This window comes from Helianthus annuus, chromosome 15 (genome assembly GCF_002127325.2).
Source record: "Helianthus annuus cultivar XRQ/B chromosome 15, HanXRQr2.0-SUNRISE, whole genome shotgun sequence".
NCBI lineage: Eukaryota > Viridiplantae > Streptophyta > Magnoliopsida > Asterales > Asteraceae > Helianthus > Helianthus annuus.
The window spans coordinates 131,723,986-131,744,514 of record NC_035447.2 but is presented as its reverse complement, the minus strand read 5'-3'; the positions used below and the strand labels follow the sequence as shown (position 1 = coordinate 131,744,514).

The following is a 20,529-nucleotide window of genomic DNA, read 5'->3' as shown; positions in this document are numbered from 1 at the left end:
TTATTGTACACAATATTTGGTTGCTTATTCCTAAATTTTTACAAATGTTATTATAAATTGTTATATTATTATTCTTTTATAGATAATTAGATAGATTGCTTTTTATATAAAAAACAAATTTCCCTATATATGACTCGTATTGCTATGCTAGTCGAATAGGACTACTCATATAGACTAATCCCTATAAAAGTTGTACATCCAAAAACTTTGCTCAAACTACATAAAAAATCGATCAATTTTTGTAAAATCCTCATATAGGTCTATAAGAGTAGCCCAACCATAGACAACATTTGACACCACTAAATTTGCACTTCTCTCCAATCACATCTTTCATAACTTAAGTTAATTACATAGATAGTCCATGTGGTTTATTGAAAATAACACCTTTGTGTACTAACTATTTTTGTAACGGGTTCAGGTTCTATGATTTTGATTTTGTAACACCTTTGAGTATTAAGGTAGATGTCGTTAATTTTTCTGTTAATTTGGCATAAAATGACTAAAGTACCCTTATATAATTTCAGGGGTGGATCAACGGCTTCCGAGGGGGTTCCCGGGAACCCCTCGGTTTGTAATTTGTAGTGTTATGCCATATAGAAAATACGAAAGGAACCCTTTAACATATTGAAGGGGAACCTGTAACCAAACTTTTGAAGTGGTTGACTGGTTACACACATGTTTTGAAAAGGTGAAGTCACGAGTTCGATTCCCGCTAGCCGGTTAATTTTTATTTGCGTTTTCCCCTTTTTTGTTTATTGTAAAACGAATTTACATACTAGGGTTTTAATGTTTTATCAAGACTCTGAGATTCACTATCACGATCCCCATTACAAGTCTACACCCAAAATGACGTTTTACCTACTTTTACCCAATTTTGTTCTTTGCCCAGATTCTCTCTCTCTCTCTCTCTCTCTCTCTCTCTCTTTATATATACACACTCACAATTAAATGTACATATCTAAATACCAACATTTGTTAGTTTGCATGTAATGCCCCAAAATTTGAATTTTAATCCAGTAGTATGTTTCCTTATGTATTAGTATGAAATAAAATAACTAAGCTATTTAACTTAGTTAAATAGTTAGTCAAACAAGTAAGGAATAAAACTTAATGTCAATTGTGACCAAATAGTAAACAAGAAGGACTAAAAGTGGGAAAATAGGTTGAAGTTTCTATTAAATAGAAAACTTCAGTGGTTAGTGTATGTTTATGTGTGTGTGTCGACACCCAAGGAGAACAAAGAAGAAGGTTCTCCCAAACACTCTAAAATCCAGAAATTTAAGAAGGATTTGAAGCTAAATCAATGCATGAATGAAGAATCCTTACCATCTCATGCTAATGAACATGTGGTAAGTTATAAATTTTGATTTGGTGATTTTTAAAGAAGTGGGTTATGATCAAACCATGAAGTAGTATGAAATTAAGTATGTGGAGGTGTTGGATATAGGTCTTGAGTTATGAACGATTTGGAGTAATTTGATGTTTGGAGGTGAAACCCACTTCTAGTGGTGAAGATGGAGACATCATGTCCAATCCTTGTTCAAATCTTGTTGTGCTATATTGTATGTAATGCGTTCTTGTTAGGTAGATTGAATATGATATGAATTTGTTGATGTTTTTGTGTTAATTGATGAATGAAAACATGAAGTAGGAAGTAAAACATGAAACACTTGTACATTATGCATATATTGTGGTATGCACACCAAGTGTTTGATGAAATGCCTAGGTGAGATTAATAGATGAAATGGTATGCAAGTAATGGATAAAATCGTATAATATGGAGATTTGATGTATTTGATGATAAATAAACATGAGAAATCTATTTTTAGATGGAATTCATGTAGGATTTGGTTGGCCATGTTATTTGGTAAAAGTATGCATTAGAATATTGTACTCTATGTTGGAGTGGTAAGATGTTTACTACATGTTTGAATAATTGCTTAATCAGAATTGATAAGTAAAAGTACACTAAATGTGAAGCATATGAGATCATTAGAACAGGATGAAGTTAGAATGATGTAGGGTTGTTAAGCATAGGTCATGGTGTTAGTTGTAGAATTATGGAATTGAATATGTCTGGTGTGTGCGTATAACTAGATGATCATGTGGTTGTACGCTTATTGCATCGTGAGTATGAAATGTATATAGTGTCATTAGTATAGTCTACTATAATGACATGGATGTATGAGGTTAAGTCGAAAGTTCATATGATAAATCGTTGACTTTCTGAAAGTCAACTGTGCATAAGTAGCAATGTTAGACTTTTTGTCACAATTGTAATGTTATAGAAAGTCATATGATGCGTGTTATATCCATATGTGTTATATGTGATGACGTGATGAATTATATGACTTTGAAAAGATTGACTTGTGGAAATATACCTTATGCTTGTTAGAATTGACTAATGAAAGTCAAATGTGAAACATGAATTTGATATGATCGTTAATATGTTCAATCATGTATGCTAACAAGAACGTAAATGCGATGACAAGAAAGTATAGGGATAATGTCAAGATGGATGGAAGCATGGAAGGCTAACGGGTCAAAAGGAGGCGAGGAAACGAATACGAATACGGACACTTAAGGTAAGTGATTCCGGAATCACTTCTTATTTATAAATGAAGTTTGGTATGTTGTATATAGAGAACCATGTAAGAAGTTACGGGTAAGGGTAAGTACCAAGGTAAGTTCATATGAACTTCGTCTATCCTTAATGTAAATTAGGTTAATAGTCTCATCATGTTACTAAAATGTTCATCATTTAACTGAAATGTTCATCATGTTAATGGAATGTTCATCATGTTACTAAAATGTTCATCATTTTACTGGAATGTTCATCATGTTAATGGAATGTTCATCATGTTACTGAAATGTTCATCATGATAATGGAATGTTCATCATGTTACTGAAATGTTCATCATGTTAATGGAATGTTTATCATTTTACTGAAATGTTCATCATGATAAATGGAATGTTCATCATGTTACTGAAATGTTCACCATGTTACTGGAATGTTCATCATGTTAATGGAATGTTCATCATGTTACTAAAATGTTCATCATTTTACTGAAATGTTCATCAGGTTAATGTAATGTTCATCATGTTACTGGAATGTTCATCATGTTAATGGAATGCTTATCATGTTACTGAAATGTTCATCATGTTAATGGAATGTTCATCATGTTTGTTGGAAGTTAGTCGGTTATGTTTAATTGCTATTGCATTGATTTGTGTTGATATGTTTGTAGGTAAGGCCCCATTTATGAATAAGTCAATGTGACTTGTAGGTATGTATGTAGATATGGAACTGTAGCGTGTGTAAGTGGTGTGAACTTGTATGTACACACATATGAATGGGATACGTATGAATGTACTTAGATATATGAAAGTGTATACACGTGTTGTAATCTAATGATTGTAGATCACTGGTATACGTATATGTGAAGATGTTGGTTTTCAATATTTTTGAGATTACGTATTCCTAACCATGTTACTATTGAGAATGAAATGGAGTGCAGGTATGGGAACGCCGGACTCTTGAGGAATTGATGTCGGACTCGAGTAAATAAAATTGAGAGGATGTTTCAATTGAATACCTTACGTAGTTAGAATGTGATATAGCCTTTTAAGTATATGTATTAAATTATATATGATGTCACCATGTACTAACGTGTTGGTTATATATGGTGATCGCAGGCTAGTCAGATATTCATGATGGACAAGTGAACGAGGGTCGAGTTGAAGGTCATGGATTGTACGGGAAAACGGTCACGTTGTTTGCAATTATTTGTTAACATAGTAACATTAAATAAATGATGAATGATGTATTTATGTTAAAAGGGTTGACCTAAACGGTATTCAAGTATGTTAGAGTAGTTAAAAGAAAGAAATTTTACGGTTCATTTTCCGCTGCGTCGTTTTGGGTTAAATCATGATTACGGTCTTACATTGCAACAGTTTTTGTAAAATACATGTTGCACTTCCTGTAAATTGCATAATAAAGGATGGAATTTTGAAAATTGAGTTATGTGTTTTGCTCAACTTGATTACTTGGTGGTATGGAAAAGAAAGACAGGATAAGGGTAGAAATGTCCTAATTTGATGCAGAAAGATACTAGCTTTATTGTTTGTTGTTTGGAGTTATCTTCACTTGTAACATTTTATCCTATAAAATACACACTAAATGTTTAAAACAATCTTTGATAATCTAGTTTGAAACTATGGATGTCATCTATTGTTCTTGATTTAAGTTTTGAAACAAACAAGATTCAATCTTTGAAAATGTACAACAAGCAATCTTTATGGGAAACATTACCCTTACAGCAAAATAGTTAACTTTAACTGTTTAAGAAATAGTATATCTGTTTGAGGGAAAGCAAGATCCACCGATTAACATGGAAGACCAGTATGTTGACCCGAAGAATAGAAGAAAAAAAGACCAACATCACCGATCGTCACCATTATGTTGTTAATAACTTCAACACAGTTCTCGATATGCAAATTCAGGAGCTTGGAAACCTCGTAGAGAACAACTGTAGGTAATGAACCTTACCCCACCCGAACCGTCGAACAAACCTGCTTTTTTTTATTTTTTTCGGACATAAGAAACTGGAACATTTAAAAAAGTGAACCCCCTGGAAAAAATTCCTGGATCCGCCACTGTATAATTTTTTATTAGTACTCATAGGTGTTACTTTAAATAAACCACAAAGACTATCTATGTAATTAACTCTAAAAAAATATAAAAACTCATTATATTTTTACGTATCATATTTTATAATATTTTTTACAAATATATTGAGTTTTTATATTTTTAGAGATAAGTACACAGTTAGTCCTTGCGGTCTATTGAAAGTAACACTTTTGAGTACTAACAAAAAAGTATACAAGGGTATTTTAGTCATATTACACTAAATTGACAGAAAAATTAACGACAGTTAGCCAAAGGTGTTACAAAATAGAAACCATGGAAAACTTGCACCTGTTAAAAAAAGAGCGAATTACAAGTTTTGTCCTTTATCTTTATAACAAATTCAGACAGTGTCCTTTGTCTTTTATAATTGACGAGCTTTGTACTTAATATTCCAAAATCTTACACGGTTTGTCCTTTAGCCCTAACCCAGTTAATTTTAACCATTAAGTAAAGAGCAAATGAGTATTTTTACCCATTTTTTTAACAAAACCACTTTAACAATTAAAACAAAATGCATTATATATTATTATATAATATGTACTAAATTTATATGGATATATATCTCTTACACACAGCCTTCACCCACCACCATCATATGCCGCCACCACCGCCATATGCCGCCCCACCAGGACTACCCTTCATCGCTTCCATCTTAGTTACATGGTTTCAAGCACACTCTTTCTCTCTATCCGCCATTAACAACCACAATTCACCTTCATTTCAACTAATTTCATCAACAAATCTCCAAATTACACATCCAGAAAGCATCTCACACCTTTAATTTTCAAATCAATAAACCAACTTTATGACCTAAAACTCTCAAATCAGTGAACCAGTAGACCATATTTATCACCTAAAACTCTCAACTCAGATTACCGAGTGATCTTTAACTCTTCATTCTTCACCTCGATTCACTGAACCTATGCAGAACTGATGATCTTGCGTAATCTAGACCTCAAATCCAGTCAACAACCCTTAAAAATATTACCTACAACAACCCGTAATCAAAACCCCAAGTTCGCGCGACGAAATTTGTAATACTCAATCAGAAAACTTAGCGGTTAAGAAAAAATTGACGGTTGATGAACCAACCCACACAAAAATACCCTTACTAAACTCACAATTAAAAACCAAACCATTAGGATCAAGACCCGAGCATATACGATAAGAACCGGCATGAAAATTGAGAAAAACGCATGATTGGGCGAAAAAGGCGGTCGAGGACACGTGTTACCACAGCTTGACACGTGTCCAACCTACCTAGGACAACTGGCAAGCCTAGGCCAGATGGACCTCCATGGCGCCACGCGGGAGAATCCAACCTGGCTATATAAGGGCCAGGTCTGGGACAGAATTATTTGCAGCTTTTCGACTTCTGAATTGATCCTCTGATCTCTCGTAACTCCGTCTCTCTGTATTCTCATGTATTAAACCCTAATCACTGAAACGATATCCTGTCCAATTGATCGATAAACCAATTAAACGAATGCCAAAGTGCTGTAGAGGTGTACAAAAAACAGGTTTTAAGACCAAAACCAGAAAAAACCAAAACCGGTTTTTTAACCAGATCTTATAAGAATCGGTTTCAAGCGGAACCGAACCGGCGGTTAGTAGACCGGTTAGTATGCTAGATCTTTGAAACTGGTTTAAAAACCGAAATCCGTTTTATAAACCGGTTAAAACCGGTTTTTTTTTTTTTTTTTTTGCAAAACCCGGTTAAAAACCGAACCAAGCCGGTTAGGACAATTACAATTTTGGGATTTAAAGACCAGTTAGTAACCAAAACCGGTTATAAAAAAACGATTTTTGTTTTTGATGGAAAAAACCCGGTTTGGTTAAAAACCGGACCGGTTTAAAAAAAAAACTATTTGTACACCTCTACAGTGTTGCCTGTATAAGGCTATACTTTGTTAACTACGTTGAGGTTTTGATCTCGTGATTATTGTTAAAGTTTGAGTTGGGTTTATACATTAATACGGATTACATTTTGTGAAATTAGGGGTTAGAATCAGAAGGCTTAAATTCACTGATAAAGTAGATGCTTAATTATCAAAAGACTTGGAGCTATAAACTTACTGTTAATCAAGAGGCTTAGAATCAGGAGACCTATTAAATCATAATCCTAATTCTACAAGGTGAGTCATTCTATTTTATCAAATGCTTTCAAAACGCTAAATGTTTTCCAGTTATATTTATAGTTATTTAGTTTTTGTATTCTTAAATTACTGCCGGTATGTGGGTTTTTGTAAACACTACTTGATAAGCTTTGCTATTAGACAATTGAGGGCCAATAGTGATATGACCACAGTCACAGATAAGTGTTGCTAAATGAATAGTAATCGGTCAAGTGACAAATACTGATTTGAGTAATTGAAAGATATAAATAAATGTGAAAACCCTTAATACTGTAATTATAACAATGTGTCTCTTTGTATAAATGAATGATCTCACTAGTATTTCCTGCTGATAAAATGTTTTTAAACATGTTTAAGGTGATTACAATGGATCTGAATAAGAGTTGTTATACGACACCAAAAGGCTTAAAGAAGTGGCTTATTTTATAAATTAAATTAAGAAACGTTGCTCTTGGGTTTATTCCCTATTAAAAGCTACCTTTGTAAAACATGGATTTTATCTCCATCTGTTTAATAAATAAAATCCGGTGTATCTAAACTATGACATTTTCCTAACTCATGGTCCTAATGAAAATTCCCGCTGCAATATTTTCAAATAACCACCGGTACTACTCGACTGTTCACGGCTCCCGTCCAGGGTATGGTCGGGGGTTGTGACACGCGACTCCTGTTCTCTGTCGTCGTTGGTTAACCCTCAGTCGTGATACCATCCCAATTGTTTGCTTTGGTAGCCCTCATTCACTCGTTAATGTAGGATCGTTTTGCGACCAATACGAGTCGATCAGAAGAGTTTTCGGTCTAATCAGAGGCGGAATTCATTGATTAGACTTTGTAACAGCTTAATTCACTCTTAATTGTCTTGTTTTATTGATTTGACACGATTACAGATCAAACGACACGTCGGCAGCACTTCGGTACCGGAATCATGAACGTTACAAATGAATTCGCACCAAGGGTATTTATAGGAGTGTGATTTCGCACGAAATAAGCAAAAGGCATTTCGTGCGAAATGACTTGATTCTATTTCGTACGAAATAGCTTCTTGCTATTTCGTGCGAAATCAACTATTCACACACAAACCCTATTTTCTCGTATAACGTGCCCTGGTCTAACATTTCTATTACAAGACTCGATATAAGACTATGTCGACAGACGTATGCACTAACAGACTCCCCCTCGGATGTTGACGAAGTCTTCGGTGTCGAGTCTTCATAGACTTCAGTCTTGATCAGTCTTCGGGCTCTTTCATCGTATCTAACAGTCTCTTGTAATTTCCCAAGGATCAAACTCCTGGTTCTATTCTCTTTATCTTCTTTTGATCAGATCTCTTAATTCCTTAAGTTCATCAGCATCAGCAACTAGCGTGAACCTCAGGAATTGAATCTGGCTCTTGCATCTTCAGACTCCCCTTTACTAGCAGACTCCCCCTTAAGTTATGCTGGGATCGTAGTCTGACTTTCACAGGTTCTAGAATTGAAACCTAGCCTCATTCTGCTCAGGATTCGAAAACCTGGCAAACCTGCACATCCTCTACCCAAAACATAAGTTTCACAATAGATAAGATATAACAAATTTAGAATCCTCGTTAACCACTTGTAATCAGAACCTTTCAATTTGGTTTCAAATTAAAACCTCTGATGACCACATGTAAACAAAACATTTTAGAACTACACTTTCCTAAACTTGTTCGTCATGTTTAGCACTTGGAATTTTGAAAATCAGCTTTTCATCATCAGTTGTCGAAAATCTTTTTGTATTTTCAAAACTTATGCTAAAACACACTGAAAATATTTTTGGATTTTTTATAAAGAAATGTAGTAAAGGAATATTTACAGACAATATTTTTGTGAGCTTGTGTAAGAGGATCATATCAGTTTTTGAGACAAAATCACTAACACCGTTAAGCTTTAAACATTTTAAGCTCTAAATGATTCACTTAGATTGTTAGTATACTGATCCATTTAACTTTTCACACAAAGTTCAATTGTTCCGAGATACGAGATTAATGTTTTAAGCACTTAAACTTATTCGCGTGTCCCACCTCAGAATAGACTCCCATATCCAGATCCCAATATTCAGTCTTACAGATGAATATACCTCGATGATATCTGTAAAAGGGTAAATGCGAGGCCATGAGAGCTCAGGTTAGAACTTCCGTTCATACAGAAAGATGATGGCTCGACTTCTGCTGGATTCCCTTTAGAGAATCTTTTCTTCAACAGCACATGATTAGCATTTTGCAATGTTTCATCATTTTTTATGCAGAGGGTGGTGCTTTTATTTCAAGCAAGCGAAAAGTATTATACGGGGACTAGGCCATTGCTTCCGCAAAATCAGAAGTCTCGGGATAATACCCCAGATATCACTAAGCATAAAGACCTAGTATCTCAGAAAGAGGGATCTTTCAAACAAGATTTCGGGGGTTACCCATATATCCGAGAGATGTTCCCCACAAGATAAGTAAGTCTATATTTTTAGATTTATATCTCGAAAACAATTTACTAAATGTGCAAAAACCTACTGGCACATCCTCAATGAGACCGTTTATCACATTTAACTTTACAATTCTTTAGCGTGCTGTGATAGTCCACTGATGTACTATCATTTCCTCTTTTCTCAACGAAACTCATTTTTTATTTTATCATGTTTTTGAATTTTTCAAATTTTCTAATGTTTTTGGATTTTCTGAAATTTTACTCCCCCTAAAATTCAAAACCATCTAAAGAAAATTTGAAAACAAACTATACAAGTAACGTGACAACTGTTGAGAATTGCTTCAATTCGCCATCCACTTGGCTTAAACAATCAGAACTCCCCCTTCCAACAAACTATTTTCCCATTAAGATTTCAAAACACTTAAGTTTGTTTTAATCAAAATGGTTTTTCCGGAAAATTAGTTTTGTTGAATTTACCACTTGTAAAGTTGGGGTTCAATTCATCACATTGTTATATTAACTTCTTGGATGAGGATTAAATCAAGTTCAATTTAATGACCCTGATAACCACTTGCAACTGAAAATCTCTTTTCAACCACTTGTAGGATGACAATTTTCAAGAATGAAAAACACCATATGTAAATTGAAATTTCACAGATGTGAATTTCTCAAGAAATGTGCCGAATCCTGCTCCACTCTTACCAACTTGGGAGCTCCGGCAAGTCAGGAGTTTAAGTAGAAGATGCTGTCACCCAAGCCTGACCAGCCTTGGGTGATTTTGACTCACATCTATCCCACCATCTTTTGGATTTGTAAAAATCTTTCACACTCTTTACCTTACCATCAACCATCTTCTCAAAGATATGTTTAACATTTCCATTAAAATCTTTTTCAGCATCAAATTCTTTCTTTTCGGCAAAGAATTGATCTGAAATCTCAAACCTACCTTTTGATTTCAGATTTTCTGCCCGCAATGGTGGAAAGTTAACATCATCCAATGGCGGAACAAAATTTTCAGCATGTTTCTCAACAGATAGCTCCTCTGATTTTATGGAATCAGATTCATTGCTAGTACTTTCATCTGAACTTTTGACAACCCATTTTTGTTTGTTTAAATCGACTTTTCTTTTGTAAAAACATTTTGAAACATCACCAGTTTCAAAAGTCGAATTTTCAAACACCTTAGATTTCTCAGTTGGTTGTTTATTTTCATCAACATGTATTTCTTTCAATTTTGAATTAAAAGAAACTCCCTGTTTTTCATGAATTGTATTGGGACAGTTCTAAGCAATGTGTCCAATTTCTTGACATTTGAAACATGTTTTTCTATCAACTCTTGGAACAAATTTTCTCATCATACTCTTTTTCTTTTCAGCAAGAAACTCTTTGTTTGACTGTTTCCAAAACGGTTTCTTCTCCTCTTCTTCAGAACTTGTTCCTGAGACAAATTTAGTTTTTGGTTTATAAGTTTTCTCATTTTTATAATTTTCTGGGGAAATGAACCCTAAACCATTCTTTTTGAAGTTATTATCATGGTTTGGTTTCTTTTGAAAACCATAACCAGAACTATAACCTTTTTTCTTGTTCAATCTCTGTTGAACTCTTGAAGTGTATTTTTTAGATTTTTCAAGAAGGTTTAAAACTTTTATTTCAGGAATATTAATTTCCGTTAATTTGAAAACCAGTTTGATCATTTCAGATTTAACACGTCTTATTGGAAATTTCTCATCAGAATATAATTTGTCTGAATCATTCAAAGTATATGCCACTTTGATTGGTCTATCATTCAAATTAGATTTTGATAACAGAAATTCTTTATTGTAAACTCGTTTGACAGGTGAACTTGGACTCTTTTCTGATGTACTCGAACTTTCAGATTTAGACTCCGACTTTGACTCTTCATCCATATCCAACACCTGATCGACCACTTTCTTTAACAATTCAGACTCATGATCAGTGTCAGACGCTGTGAATGTAACATCAATGTTGTCTGGTAACTCATCAATGGTTTCAGACTTTAATTTTATATTGAGAGCCTTATTTAAACGTTCCTCATTCGGCTTTCTGGGAGAATAACTTTCGTAGATCGGGGGTGGACACTTGTTATATTTGACACTTTGTTTCTTACCAGTATCCGTATCTCCAGTCTTTTTATCTTGAAACGCTTCAAGACCTGCAACAGTAGGATAAACTCGATCAATCAAATAATCACAAGTTGTATAACTCAACAACAATCTTTTGATTCTTTCACTTTCAGTCTTTTCGAATTCCAACTCCTGTTTCAACTTTGCACAATCTTCAATATACTCATTGATGACCTTCTGCTTTGTCATTAATGTTGAACTCATCATTGTCATAGCAGCATCAACTTCTAAATTTGTCTTTTTCAGACCATCAACTGTTCTGTTCAACACATCATATGATTCCTTTACGTACTTCACATCAAACAACAGTTTTTCTTTCAATTCTTCAAGTTCACGAATCTTCTTGTCCTTTTCTTCACAATGTTTGTAAGACTCCAAACATTTCAGACAAGGTTTCACAACTTCAACAATCTTCTCAACTTCTACGATCTTTTTAACCTCGATGATTTTTTCAACTATTTTCTCAATCTCAACTATTTTTTCGACCTCCACAATTTTCTCCACTACTTTCTCCACTGTCTTTTCAACTTCATTCGGTTCTTCATCAAATACTGCTTTTATCTCACAATCTTCTTCTTCAACCTTTTCTGTGAAATTTTCTTCAATTTTTACTTCTTCGGCTTCCAATTTTGCCTTTTCTTCAGCAATTCTTCTTTTTCCAACTCTCTCTTCAATCTGACAGCTTTCTTCTCATTCAGCATCTCAACTTTATCTGCAAAAAAATAATAAAAACTATCAGAATCCAGACCTTTTCTAGCTTTATTAAGATATCTTCTTCATCATCGGTATCTGCATCACTTCCAAATTCTGGAAAAATAGGTATTCTTTTCGGACTAGATTTGACTTCTTCTTCTTCTTCCAGAATTCTAGCAACAAGACCTGAATTTGGTGGAATGTATTTGTCCCAGCTAAATCCCTCTGCCACTTTTTCATCATCTTGATTTACAAGATATGCTTTCTTCTTTCCATCTTCAATAGCACGGGATGATGATGGTTGTTGATCAATCTGATGAAAAATTGATTTTTGATAGTAATCATTCTTTTCTTGTCTTCCGGTTGCTTCTTTATTTTTACATTCTCGTTTAAAATGTCCCTTTTCTCTGCAACGAAAACATGTAACCTTTGATTTGTCAAATCCTATTGGAGATTTAGCCATCTCACTAAACTCATCTCTACCGTTGATTTGTTGAAACTTTTCAGCTCTTCTAACAGCACTGGCTAAACATCACTTGACATCCATCAATTCAAGTTCCTCAGCATCAATTTGGTCATAATCCTCTTTGGTGAGCATCGGATTTCCAATTTTGCCAGCAACTAAACTTTCATATGATTCCAACATAGCAACAAGTGATGCCATGTGTTGCTTAGCTATTTCTGGAGAAAGATTTTGACCATTTTGAATATTCAATGTAACATTGCATTGCAGATTCGTTGAATTCTGTCGTTGAGGACTTGGTGTTGTATAATTTGGATCAAAGCTTGAATACGAAGATGAATGTCCACCACTCTGAGTTAGAGTTGTAAGATTAAATATATTATGTATTAATATTTAATCTATAGCAATTATAATCATTTAGATTATATAGATCAAAATATATAATAACCTATTAAATAATTAGTTGGTAATTGTTGATGGACCATATTACCCTTATTAACTAATTAGGTTTCCTCCTGGGTGCTTATATAAGGAGACTCATGTGGAGGTTAAGGGGTTAGACAGTTACACCATTAGACATACCCCATAAAGCATAACATCACATTCGACCTCCATCTCCATAGCCGATACCCTTTTCGGTTTAATCAGTCACCATCATCAGTCAGCACCCTAAGGAGGAACCAGATCACCTTGACAAAGATGTCGAACTCCATGTCGTCTTCTCTCACTGGATTCTCCACTGCACTGTCTGCGGTGACAGGTATGTTTTCATGTTTTCCATTATGTTTAAACAGAACTGAACCAACATGTGGTATCAGAGCATATGTTGATTAGTTAGTTCTGTTTTCGTATCCATTAATTCTGGGATTGAAATCATGAAAACAGAAATTTTTAACTTAATAAAACCAACAGCCAGTTTCGAGTCATAAAGGACGACTCGAGATCTCTGTTTTCGGAAAAAGGTTAATTATATGTTCACTCGAATTCAACTGGATTATGTTTATAACCGAAATCTGTTTTAAAAAACCTTAAAAATTCAGGTTTCGGGTTCCAGAATTTATGTTTTATTTTTTTAGGGTTCATCATGTTCTTAGGAAAATTCGAAAATTCTGTTATGTTTTGGAATGTATTCAGGATTGATGAGTGTTTTTCCATGTTTGATCCAATTTTATCTTTTAAGTTTATTCGAAAACTGTTAAAAGATATACAGTTATAATTTTTTGAAATATTTTGATAAAACTAGATCATCTTAAAACAGGAAATCATATCTCATAATCCCTTAGAATTCGAGTTTTCAGTTATTATCACAATAAATAGCTATCAACAGTGGGATCGAGACCATCAGATTACGACTCGAGACCATCAGTCTCGACTCGAGACCATAAGGTCTCGACTCGAGACCATAAGGTCTCGACTCGAAATCATAAGGGCTCAAAAGTTTACAACTCGAGACAAAGGTCTCGACTCGAGACCATAAGGTTGCGACTCGAGACCTCATCATGAGTCGAGATCTCATAAGATATAGTAGTCGAGACCATGGTTCCGACTCGAGACAACAAGGTTGCAACTCGAGACCTCATAACTGACTCGAGATCTCATAACTCAGTCGAGACCTGACTCAAAACCTCATTATTTTAGGTTGTTTAATGTGAACTAAGATTTAGCTCGATCCGCGCTAACAGATGGTTTGATACTAAATAATTGGTTTTGTAATTACTTAGTTTAATTTATCAGAATCAGATAATGTTTTACAAAACCAAAATGGCTTTACTTGAATGAGCTTCTGATGTATCATTTCTGGCCAAAGCTGATTTGATACATCTACTTATCATTCAAGTATTACAAAAGCTATGTTGAGTGTGCATCATAAACATGAATGTCTTAATATCTGGCCAACGCTGATTTAATTCCTTCATAGATGGCATACTCAACAAGTGCATAATTAAAGTGATTGTCTCAATTTCTGGCCAAAGCTGATTTGTTACAACCACTTTGCACATATGCTTAAATGATTACACTTCTGGCCAAAGCTGATTTGTCTTCGTTTAAGTAGATTTTTTAAACTAAGTCTATTATTTTGATGTTAGTAATTGACAATATCACAGCTTTATAATGTAAAATTGTCATTATTTATGCCTGCCTTAGTTTAACGTGCCCTTAGATCACATTAGGACTTCTTCCTTAGTATCATAACTTGCTCATCTTATTTCCACTATCAGCGCCCAATTGCGGGATTCCACCTTTGACTGGTGATAACTTTGCTGCATGGAAGGATGCTCTCATGCTTACACTTGGATTGCTAGATTTTGATTATGATCTAAGAGAGAATAAGGCAGCGGACCTTACCACTCAAAGTACTGCTGCTGAGCAGTTAACTCATGAAAAGTGGACTAGATGTAACCGCGTGTCTCTCATGTTTATGAAGCAATCCATAAGCAATGCAATCAGGGGAGCTATTCCTGATTCTGACGATGCTAAAACCTACTTGGAACATGTGGAGGCGCAGTTCAATGGGACGTCTAAAGAACACACTAGTACTCTTATTCTCAAGCTGGTGACGACTAAGTATGATGGGAGGAGCGGCATTTGCGAGCACATCATGATGATGAATGACATGGCCAATAAGCTGAAGGGGCTGGAAATGGAAATCAGTGATGGTTTCCTTGTTCATTTTATCATTACTTCGCTTCCTTCGTCCTTTGAAGCATTCAAGATCAATTACAACACTCAGAAGGACAAATGGACGATGAGTGAGCTGGTCGCCATGTGCATACAGGAGGAAGAGCGTATGAGGATGGATCGCACTACCGATGTTGCTAACTTCACCACCTCTAACTCTAAGAAAAGGAAGAACAATCATCAGAGGAAGGATGCTTCAAAAGTCCAAAGGCCTAATCCTAATACAAGTACACCTTCCAGCTCTAAGAACTCCTTAGGCAGTATCCGCTGCAAATTCTGTAAAAAGACAGGACACATGCAGAAGGAATGCCCTGACTTTAAGGAGTGGGTGGCTAAGAAAGGTAACGATTATTTTATGATACTTGAGTCCTATAATTTAAGTGTTCCTGCTAATTCTTGGTGGTTTGATTCTGGTTCTATGGTTCATGTTACCAATTCAACTCAGGGATTCCTTTCAATCCGGAAGCTGGAAAGAAACCAAAGAACGCTTAAGGTTGGGGATGATCGAGAATTAGAAGTGAAGGCCATTGGAACATTACAATTAGTTATGAAAACTGGTTTATGTATTAAACTTTATGATACCTTATATGTTCCTGAGGTAACTCGGAACCTTGTATCAGGACCAAAGTTAGACATGGACGGTTTTATTGTTTCCCATGGTCATCGCAAACTCTCTATCCTTTATGATTTTGTTCTTTATGGTACTGGTATTCTGGATGGTGGTCTCTATAGATTAGAACTAGATGATGGCTTTTCCAAATCTTTGTTGTCATATAACATTAACGAATCACTCACAAAGATGGAAGAGAAACGAGACTTAGAGACTTCATCCATGTTGTGGCATCAGCGTTTAGGCCACATTTCAAAAGAACAATTAAATCGTCTCATAAAGGATGAAGTCTTACCTCCTCTCGATTTCTCTGATTTTGGAACATGTGTCAAATGTCTTAAAGGTAAAATGACATTAGCGAATAAGAAAGGTGCCACAAGGAGCTCTAATTTATTAGAACTCATTCACACTGACATTAGTGGTCCCTACCAAATCGCTGGCATAACAGGACATACTTCATTTATCACGTTCATTGACGATTATTCTCGTTACATGTACTTGTATCTTATTAAGGAGAAATCTGAATCTCTAACAACTTTTAAAGATTATAAGGCTGAAGTTGAAAAGCAATTAGATCATCAGATTAAGGTTGTGAGATCAGATAGAGGCGGTGAATATTATGGAAGACATACTGATGTGGGTCAAGCTCCTGGTCCATTTTATGAGTTTTGTAAGGGCCAGGGGATTGTGAACCAATACACCATGCCTGGTACACCTCAGCAGAACGGTGTCGTTGAAAGAAGAAACCGTACCCTTATGAACATGGTGCGCAGTATGTTAGCCAACACTAATTTACCATTATTTCTCTGGACTGAAGCGTTAAAAGCAGCTGTTCATATACTCAATAGAGTTCCTTCTAAGTCTGTCCCTAAAACTCCTTATGAACTATGGACAGGAAGGAAACCGAGTCTTAAATATATGAAAGTATGGGGCTACATTGCTGAAGCAAAACTTTACAATCCTTTCCTAAGGAAACTTGACCCTAAAACAGTTACCTTTTTCTTTATCGGGTATCCTGATAATTCTAAGGGTTATCGTTTCTATTGTCCTTCCCATGTCACCCGTATTGTTGAAACCAAGCGTGCTGCGTTCCTGGAGGATTTCAAGGTCAGTGGGAGCAGTACCAACCCTTATGAAGAATTGCAAGAAGTACAAGACGCGGGGGGGGGGAGATTCGTCGCTTACCATTACTCCGATTACTCCTCTTGTACCCAATGCAACTACTGCACCTGAAGCTACTGCACCAACTCCAAATTCACCTCTACAATCAGAACCTATTATACCTCATGACGAAGGCACATCAAATGCTCATAACCAAGACAACGCTGAACCCGATAATCCACTCAGGAGGTCATCCAGGCAAAGAAGGCCTACTAATTGGGATGATTATGTTACCTACCTGACTGAAATGGATCTCGGAAAGCTCAATGATCCTATCTCTTACAATGAAGCCATTAGCAGTGATCAGTCTTTTGAATGAAATAAAACAATGATTGATGGGCTTGAATCCATGAAGAAAAATGACGTTTGGGATTTGGTAGAATTACCCAACAGAGTCAAACCCGTAGGACGCAAATGGGTGTTCAAAACAAAACTGGATCCGAATGGGAACGTTGAACGCTACAAAGCAAGATTGGTTGCAAAGGGCTACACTCAGAAAGAGGGAATTGATTATCAAGAGACGTTTTCACCTGTCTCTCGTAAAGATTCATTAAGGATCGTCGTGGCCCTAGTAGCTCATTTCGATTTAGAGCTGCATCAGATGGACGTTAAAACCGCTTTCCTTAACGGAGACTTAGACGAAGATGTTTACATGAAACAACTTGAAGGCTTTAAACCTGAAGGTCGGGAGCATCTAGTCTGTAAGTTGAAGAAATCCATTTACGGGTTAAAACAAGCATCACGTCAGTGGTACCTCAAGTTTGATGAAGTCATGAAGAGACAAGGTTTTATGAAGAATCAAGTGGATCAATGCACCTACCTGAAGATGAGTGGGAGCAACTTTACTATACTTGTCCTTTACGTAGATGATATTCTATTGGCAAGTAATAGTTTAGACATGTTGCATGAGTCGAAGCGGTTACTCTCGCATAACTTCGACATGAAGGATCTCGGAGATGCTTCTTACGTCATTGGCATCGAAATTCACCGAGATAGACACAAAGGGATCTTAGGATTGTCCCAAAGGGCTTACATAGATCGTGTCCTTACACGTTACAACATGCAACAGTGCAAACCCTCCGTCGCTCCAGTAGTTAAAGGAGATGTTTTCAGTTCATTCCAGTGTCCGACAACAGAGGTTGAGAAGGAGCAAATGAGCCAGATACCTTATGCGTCAGTAGTCAGGAGCCTGATGTATGCTCAAGTCTGTACTCGCCCAGATAACGCTTATATTGCTGGAATGCTAGGCCGCTATCAGACTAATCCTGGCCTAGATCACTGGAAAGCAGCAAAGAAGGTCCTTAGATATCTGCAAGGGACGAAAGACTATAAACTGACTTATAGAAGAAGTGATCATTTAGAAGTGGTGGGCTATTCTGATTCTGACTTTGCCAAATGCAAAGATGACAAGAAATCCACTTCGGGCTATATCTTTATGTTAGCAGGCGACCCTATCTCATGGAAGAGTCATAAACAACAGTTGACCACAACTTCCACAATGATGGCAGAGTACATTGTTGTTTATAACGCAACTTGTCATGGAATGTTGCTTAGAAATCTGATCACTGGACTCAAAATCGTTAATTCCATTTCTAGACCATTGAAGCTTTACTGTGATAATTCAGCTGCCGTTAGTTTCTCGAACAGTAACAGTTCGACTGGAGCTGGTTTATATCTCGATACAAAATATCTGTTCGTATGTGAACGAGTTGAGGAAAATAATCTTTGTATCGAGTATATTAGTACTAAAGATATGCTTGCGGATCCAATGACTAAAGGTCTCCCTCCTAAGGTTTATGAAGAACATGTTCGGAATATGGGATTTAGTAAAGACCTTATTTAAGCATATTGTACTAGCTTATGTTTTATGTTAATGAAATTTCCTCAGTTTGATTTTGTATGTCTCTTAGAATATGTTCAACCGGTATAATGGCATATAGACAAATAAAGTTACAAATCAAACAAAGGGCTTATGCGTATTTTGATCATAACGATTAGGTTTTAAATTAAGGCTATAGTATGATTAATGGGGGTCCTGAGTCGCATAATGATTCAACGGCTGTATTTATCTGCTATAGTACTTGTTTAAGGCTAAAATGAGTGTTAACTCCTGATCAGGCTTATCTAATACTCATAGTAAATGATTACTCGGCTAAGTGGGAGAATGTAAGATTAAATATATTATGTATTAATATTTAATCTATAGCCATTATAATCATTTACATTATATAGATCAAAATATATAATAACCTATTAAATAATTAATTGGTAATTGTTGATGGACCATATTACCCTTATTAACTAATTAGGTTTCCTCCTGGGTGCTTATATAAGGAGACTCATGTGGAGGTTAAGGGGTTAGACAGTTACACCATTAGACATACCCCATAAAGCATAACATCACATTCGACCTCCATCTCCATAGCCGATACCCTTTTCGGTTTAATCAGTCACCATCATCAGTCAGCACCCTAAGGAGGAACCAGATCACCTTGACAAAGATGTCGAACTCCATGTCGTCTTCTCTCACTGGATTCTCCACTGCACTGTCTACGGTGACAGGTATGTTTTCATGTTTTCCATTATGTTTAAACAGAACTGAACCAACAACAGTACTACTCTTTGTTCCAGACGAACTATCAGCACTGAAACCAGTCTGAATCTTTGGACTTGGAGTAACTTCAAATTTGTTTCCTCAGTAGTATAAACTGACATCTTGTTGAGCATTTGGATTATTCATGATTGCAGCTTTCTGAATATCCAATTCATGCTCTTCAATTTTCTGAATAAACTTCGCCAAGTTCATACTTTCAGATTTTCTCATGTGTTTTAAGATCAACAAATATGTTCCCCATTTATTCTAAGGTAACACATCAGCTAGCTTATCAACCCATTCATCGTCGTCTTTCTTTATGTCCAATCTTCCCATTTCCAAGACCAGATGACAATATCTATCAATGGTCATTTTTGTTGTTTCATTTTCAAAAGCTACAAACATGTCAAATGATTTCTTTAGTAGAGCTTTTTTGTTCTTTATCATATCAGCACTTCCCTTAAACTTGTTAATCAATGCTGTCCAAATTGATCTAGCAGTACCCTCATGTTGGAGCAAGACAAAGATATCTTCTTTAACTGCTTGTTGGAGAATACTAATCATCATTTTCTCACTTGTATATTTCAATTTTTCACTATCTGAATAGTCACTAAAAGCCTTTTCAAGCCCACGTTCATTTTTCGGTTTCTCGTAATCTACCTCTAACGAACACCATGCGTCAAACTTGTAAGCTTGCACCCAGTTTTCAAACCGATTTTGCCATCCTCTAAAATCTTCAATGTACATAAGCTTCGGTGGTTTTTGATAAGTTCCCGTCTCATTCTCATTGTAAACAGTTTCGGCAGCTGTAACAGGAGCAACTGGTGTAGCAAACGCATTGTAAAATTCTTCTTCCATGATTCAATAACCTGTATCACAAATACACAAAGTTCAAACAACAATGAAATTTCACACGAAATGAG

At 35.6% G+C, this 20,529-nt stretch overlaps 1 long non-coding RNA gene across 1 annotated transcript; it reads left to right on the top strand.

The window, feature by feature from the left end:
- The first annotated feature begins 1,188 nt into the window (after positions 1-1,188).
- Positions 1,189-4,023, top strand: LOC110910344. Its single transcript, XR_002576028.1, has 3 exons — positions 1,189-1,349; positions 2,497-2,585; positions 3,697-4,023. It is a non-coding gene; the product is annotated as an uncharacterized LOC110910344 (long non-coding RNA).
- The last annotated feature ends 16,506 nt before the right edge of the window (positions 4,024-20,529 follow it).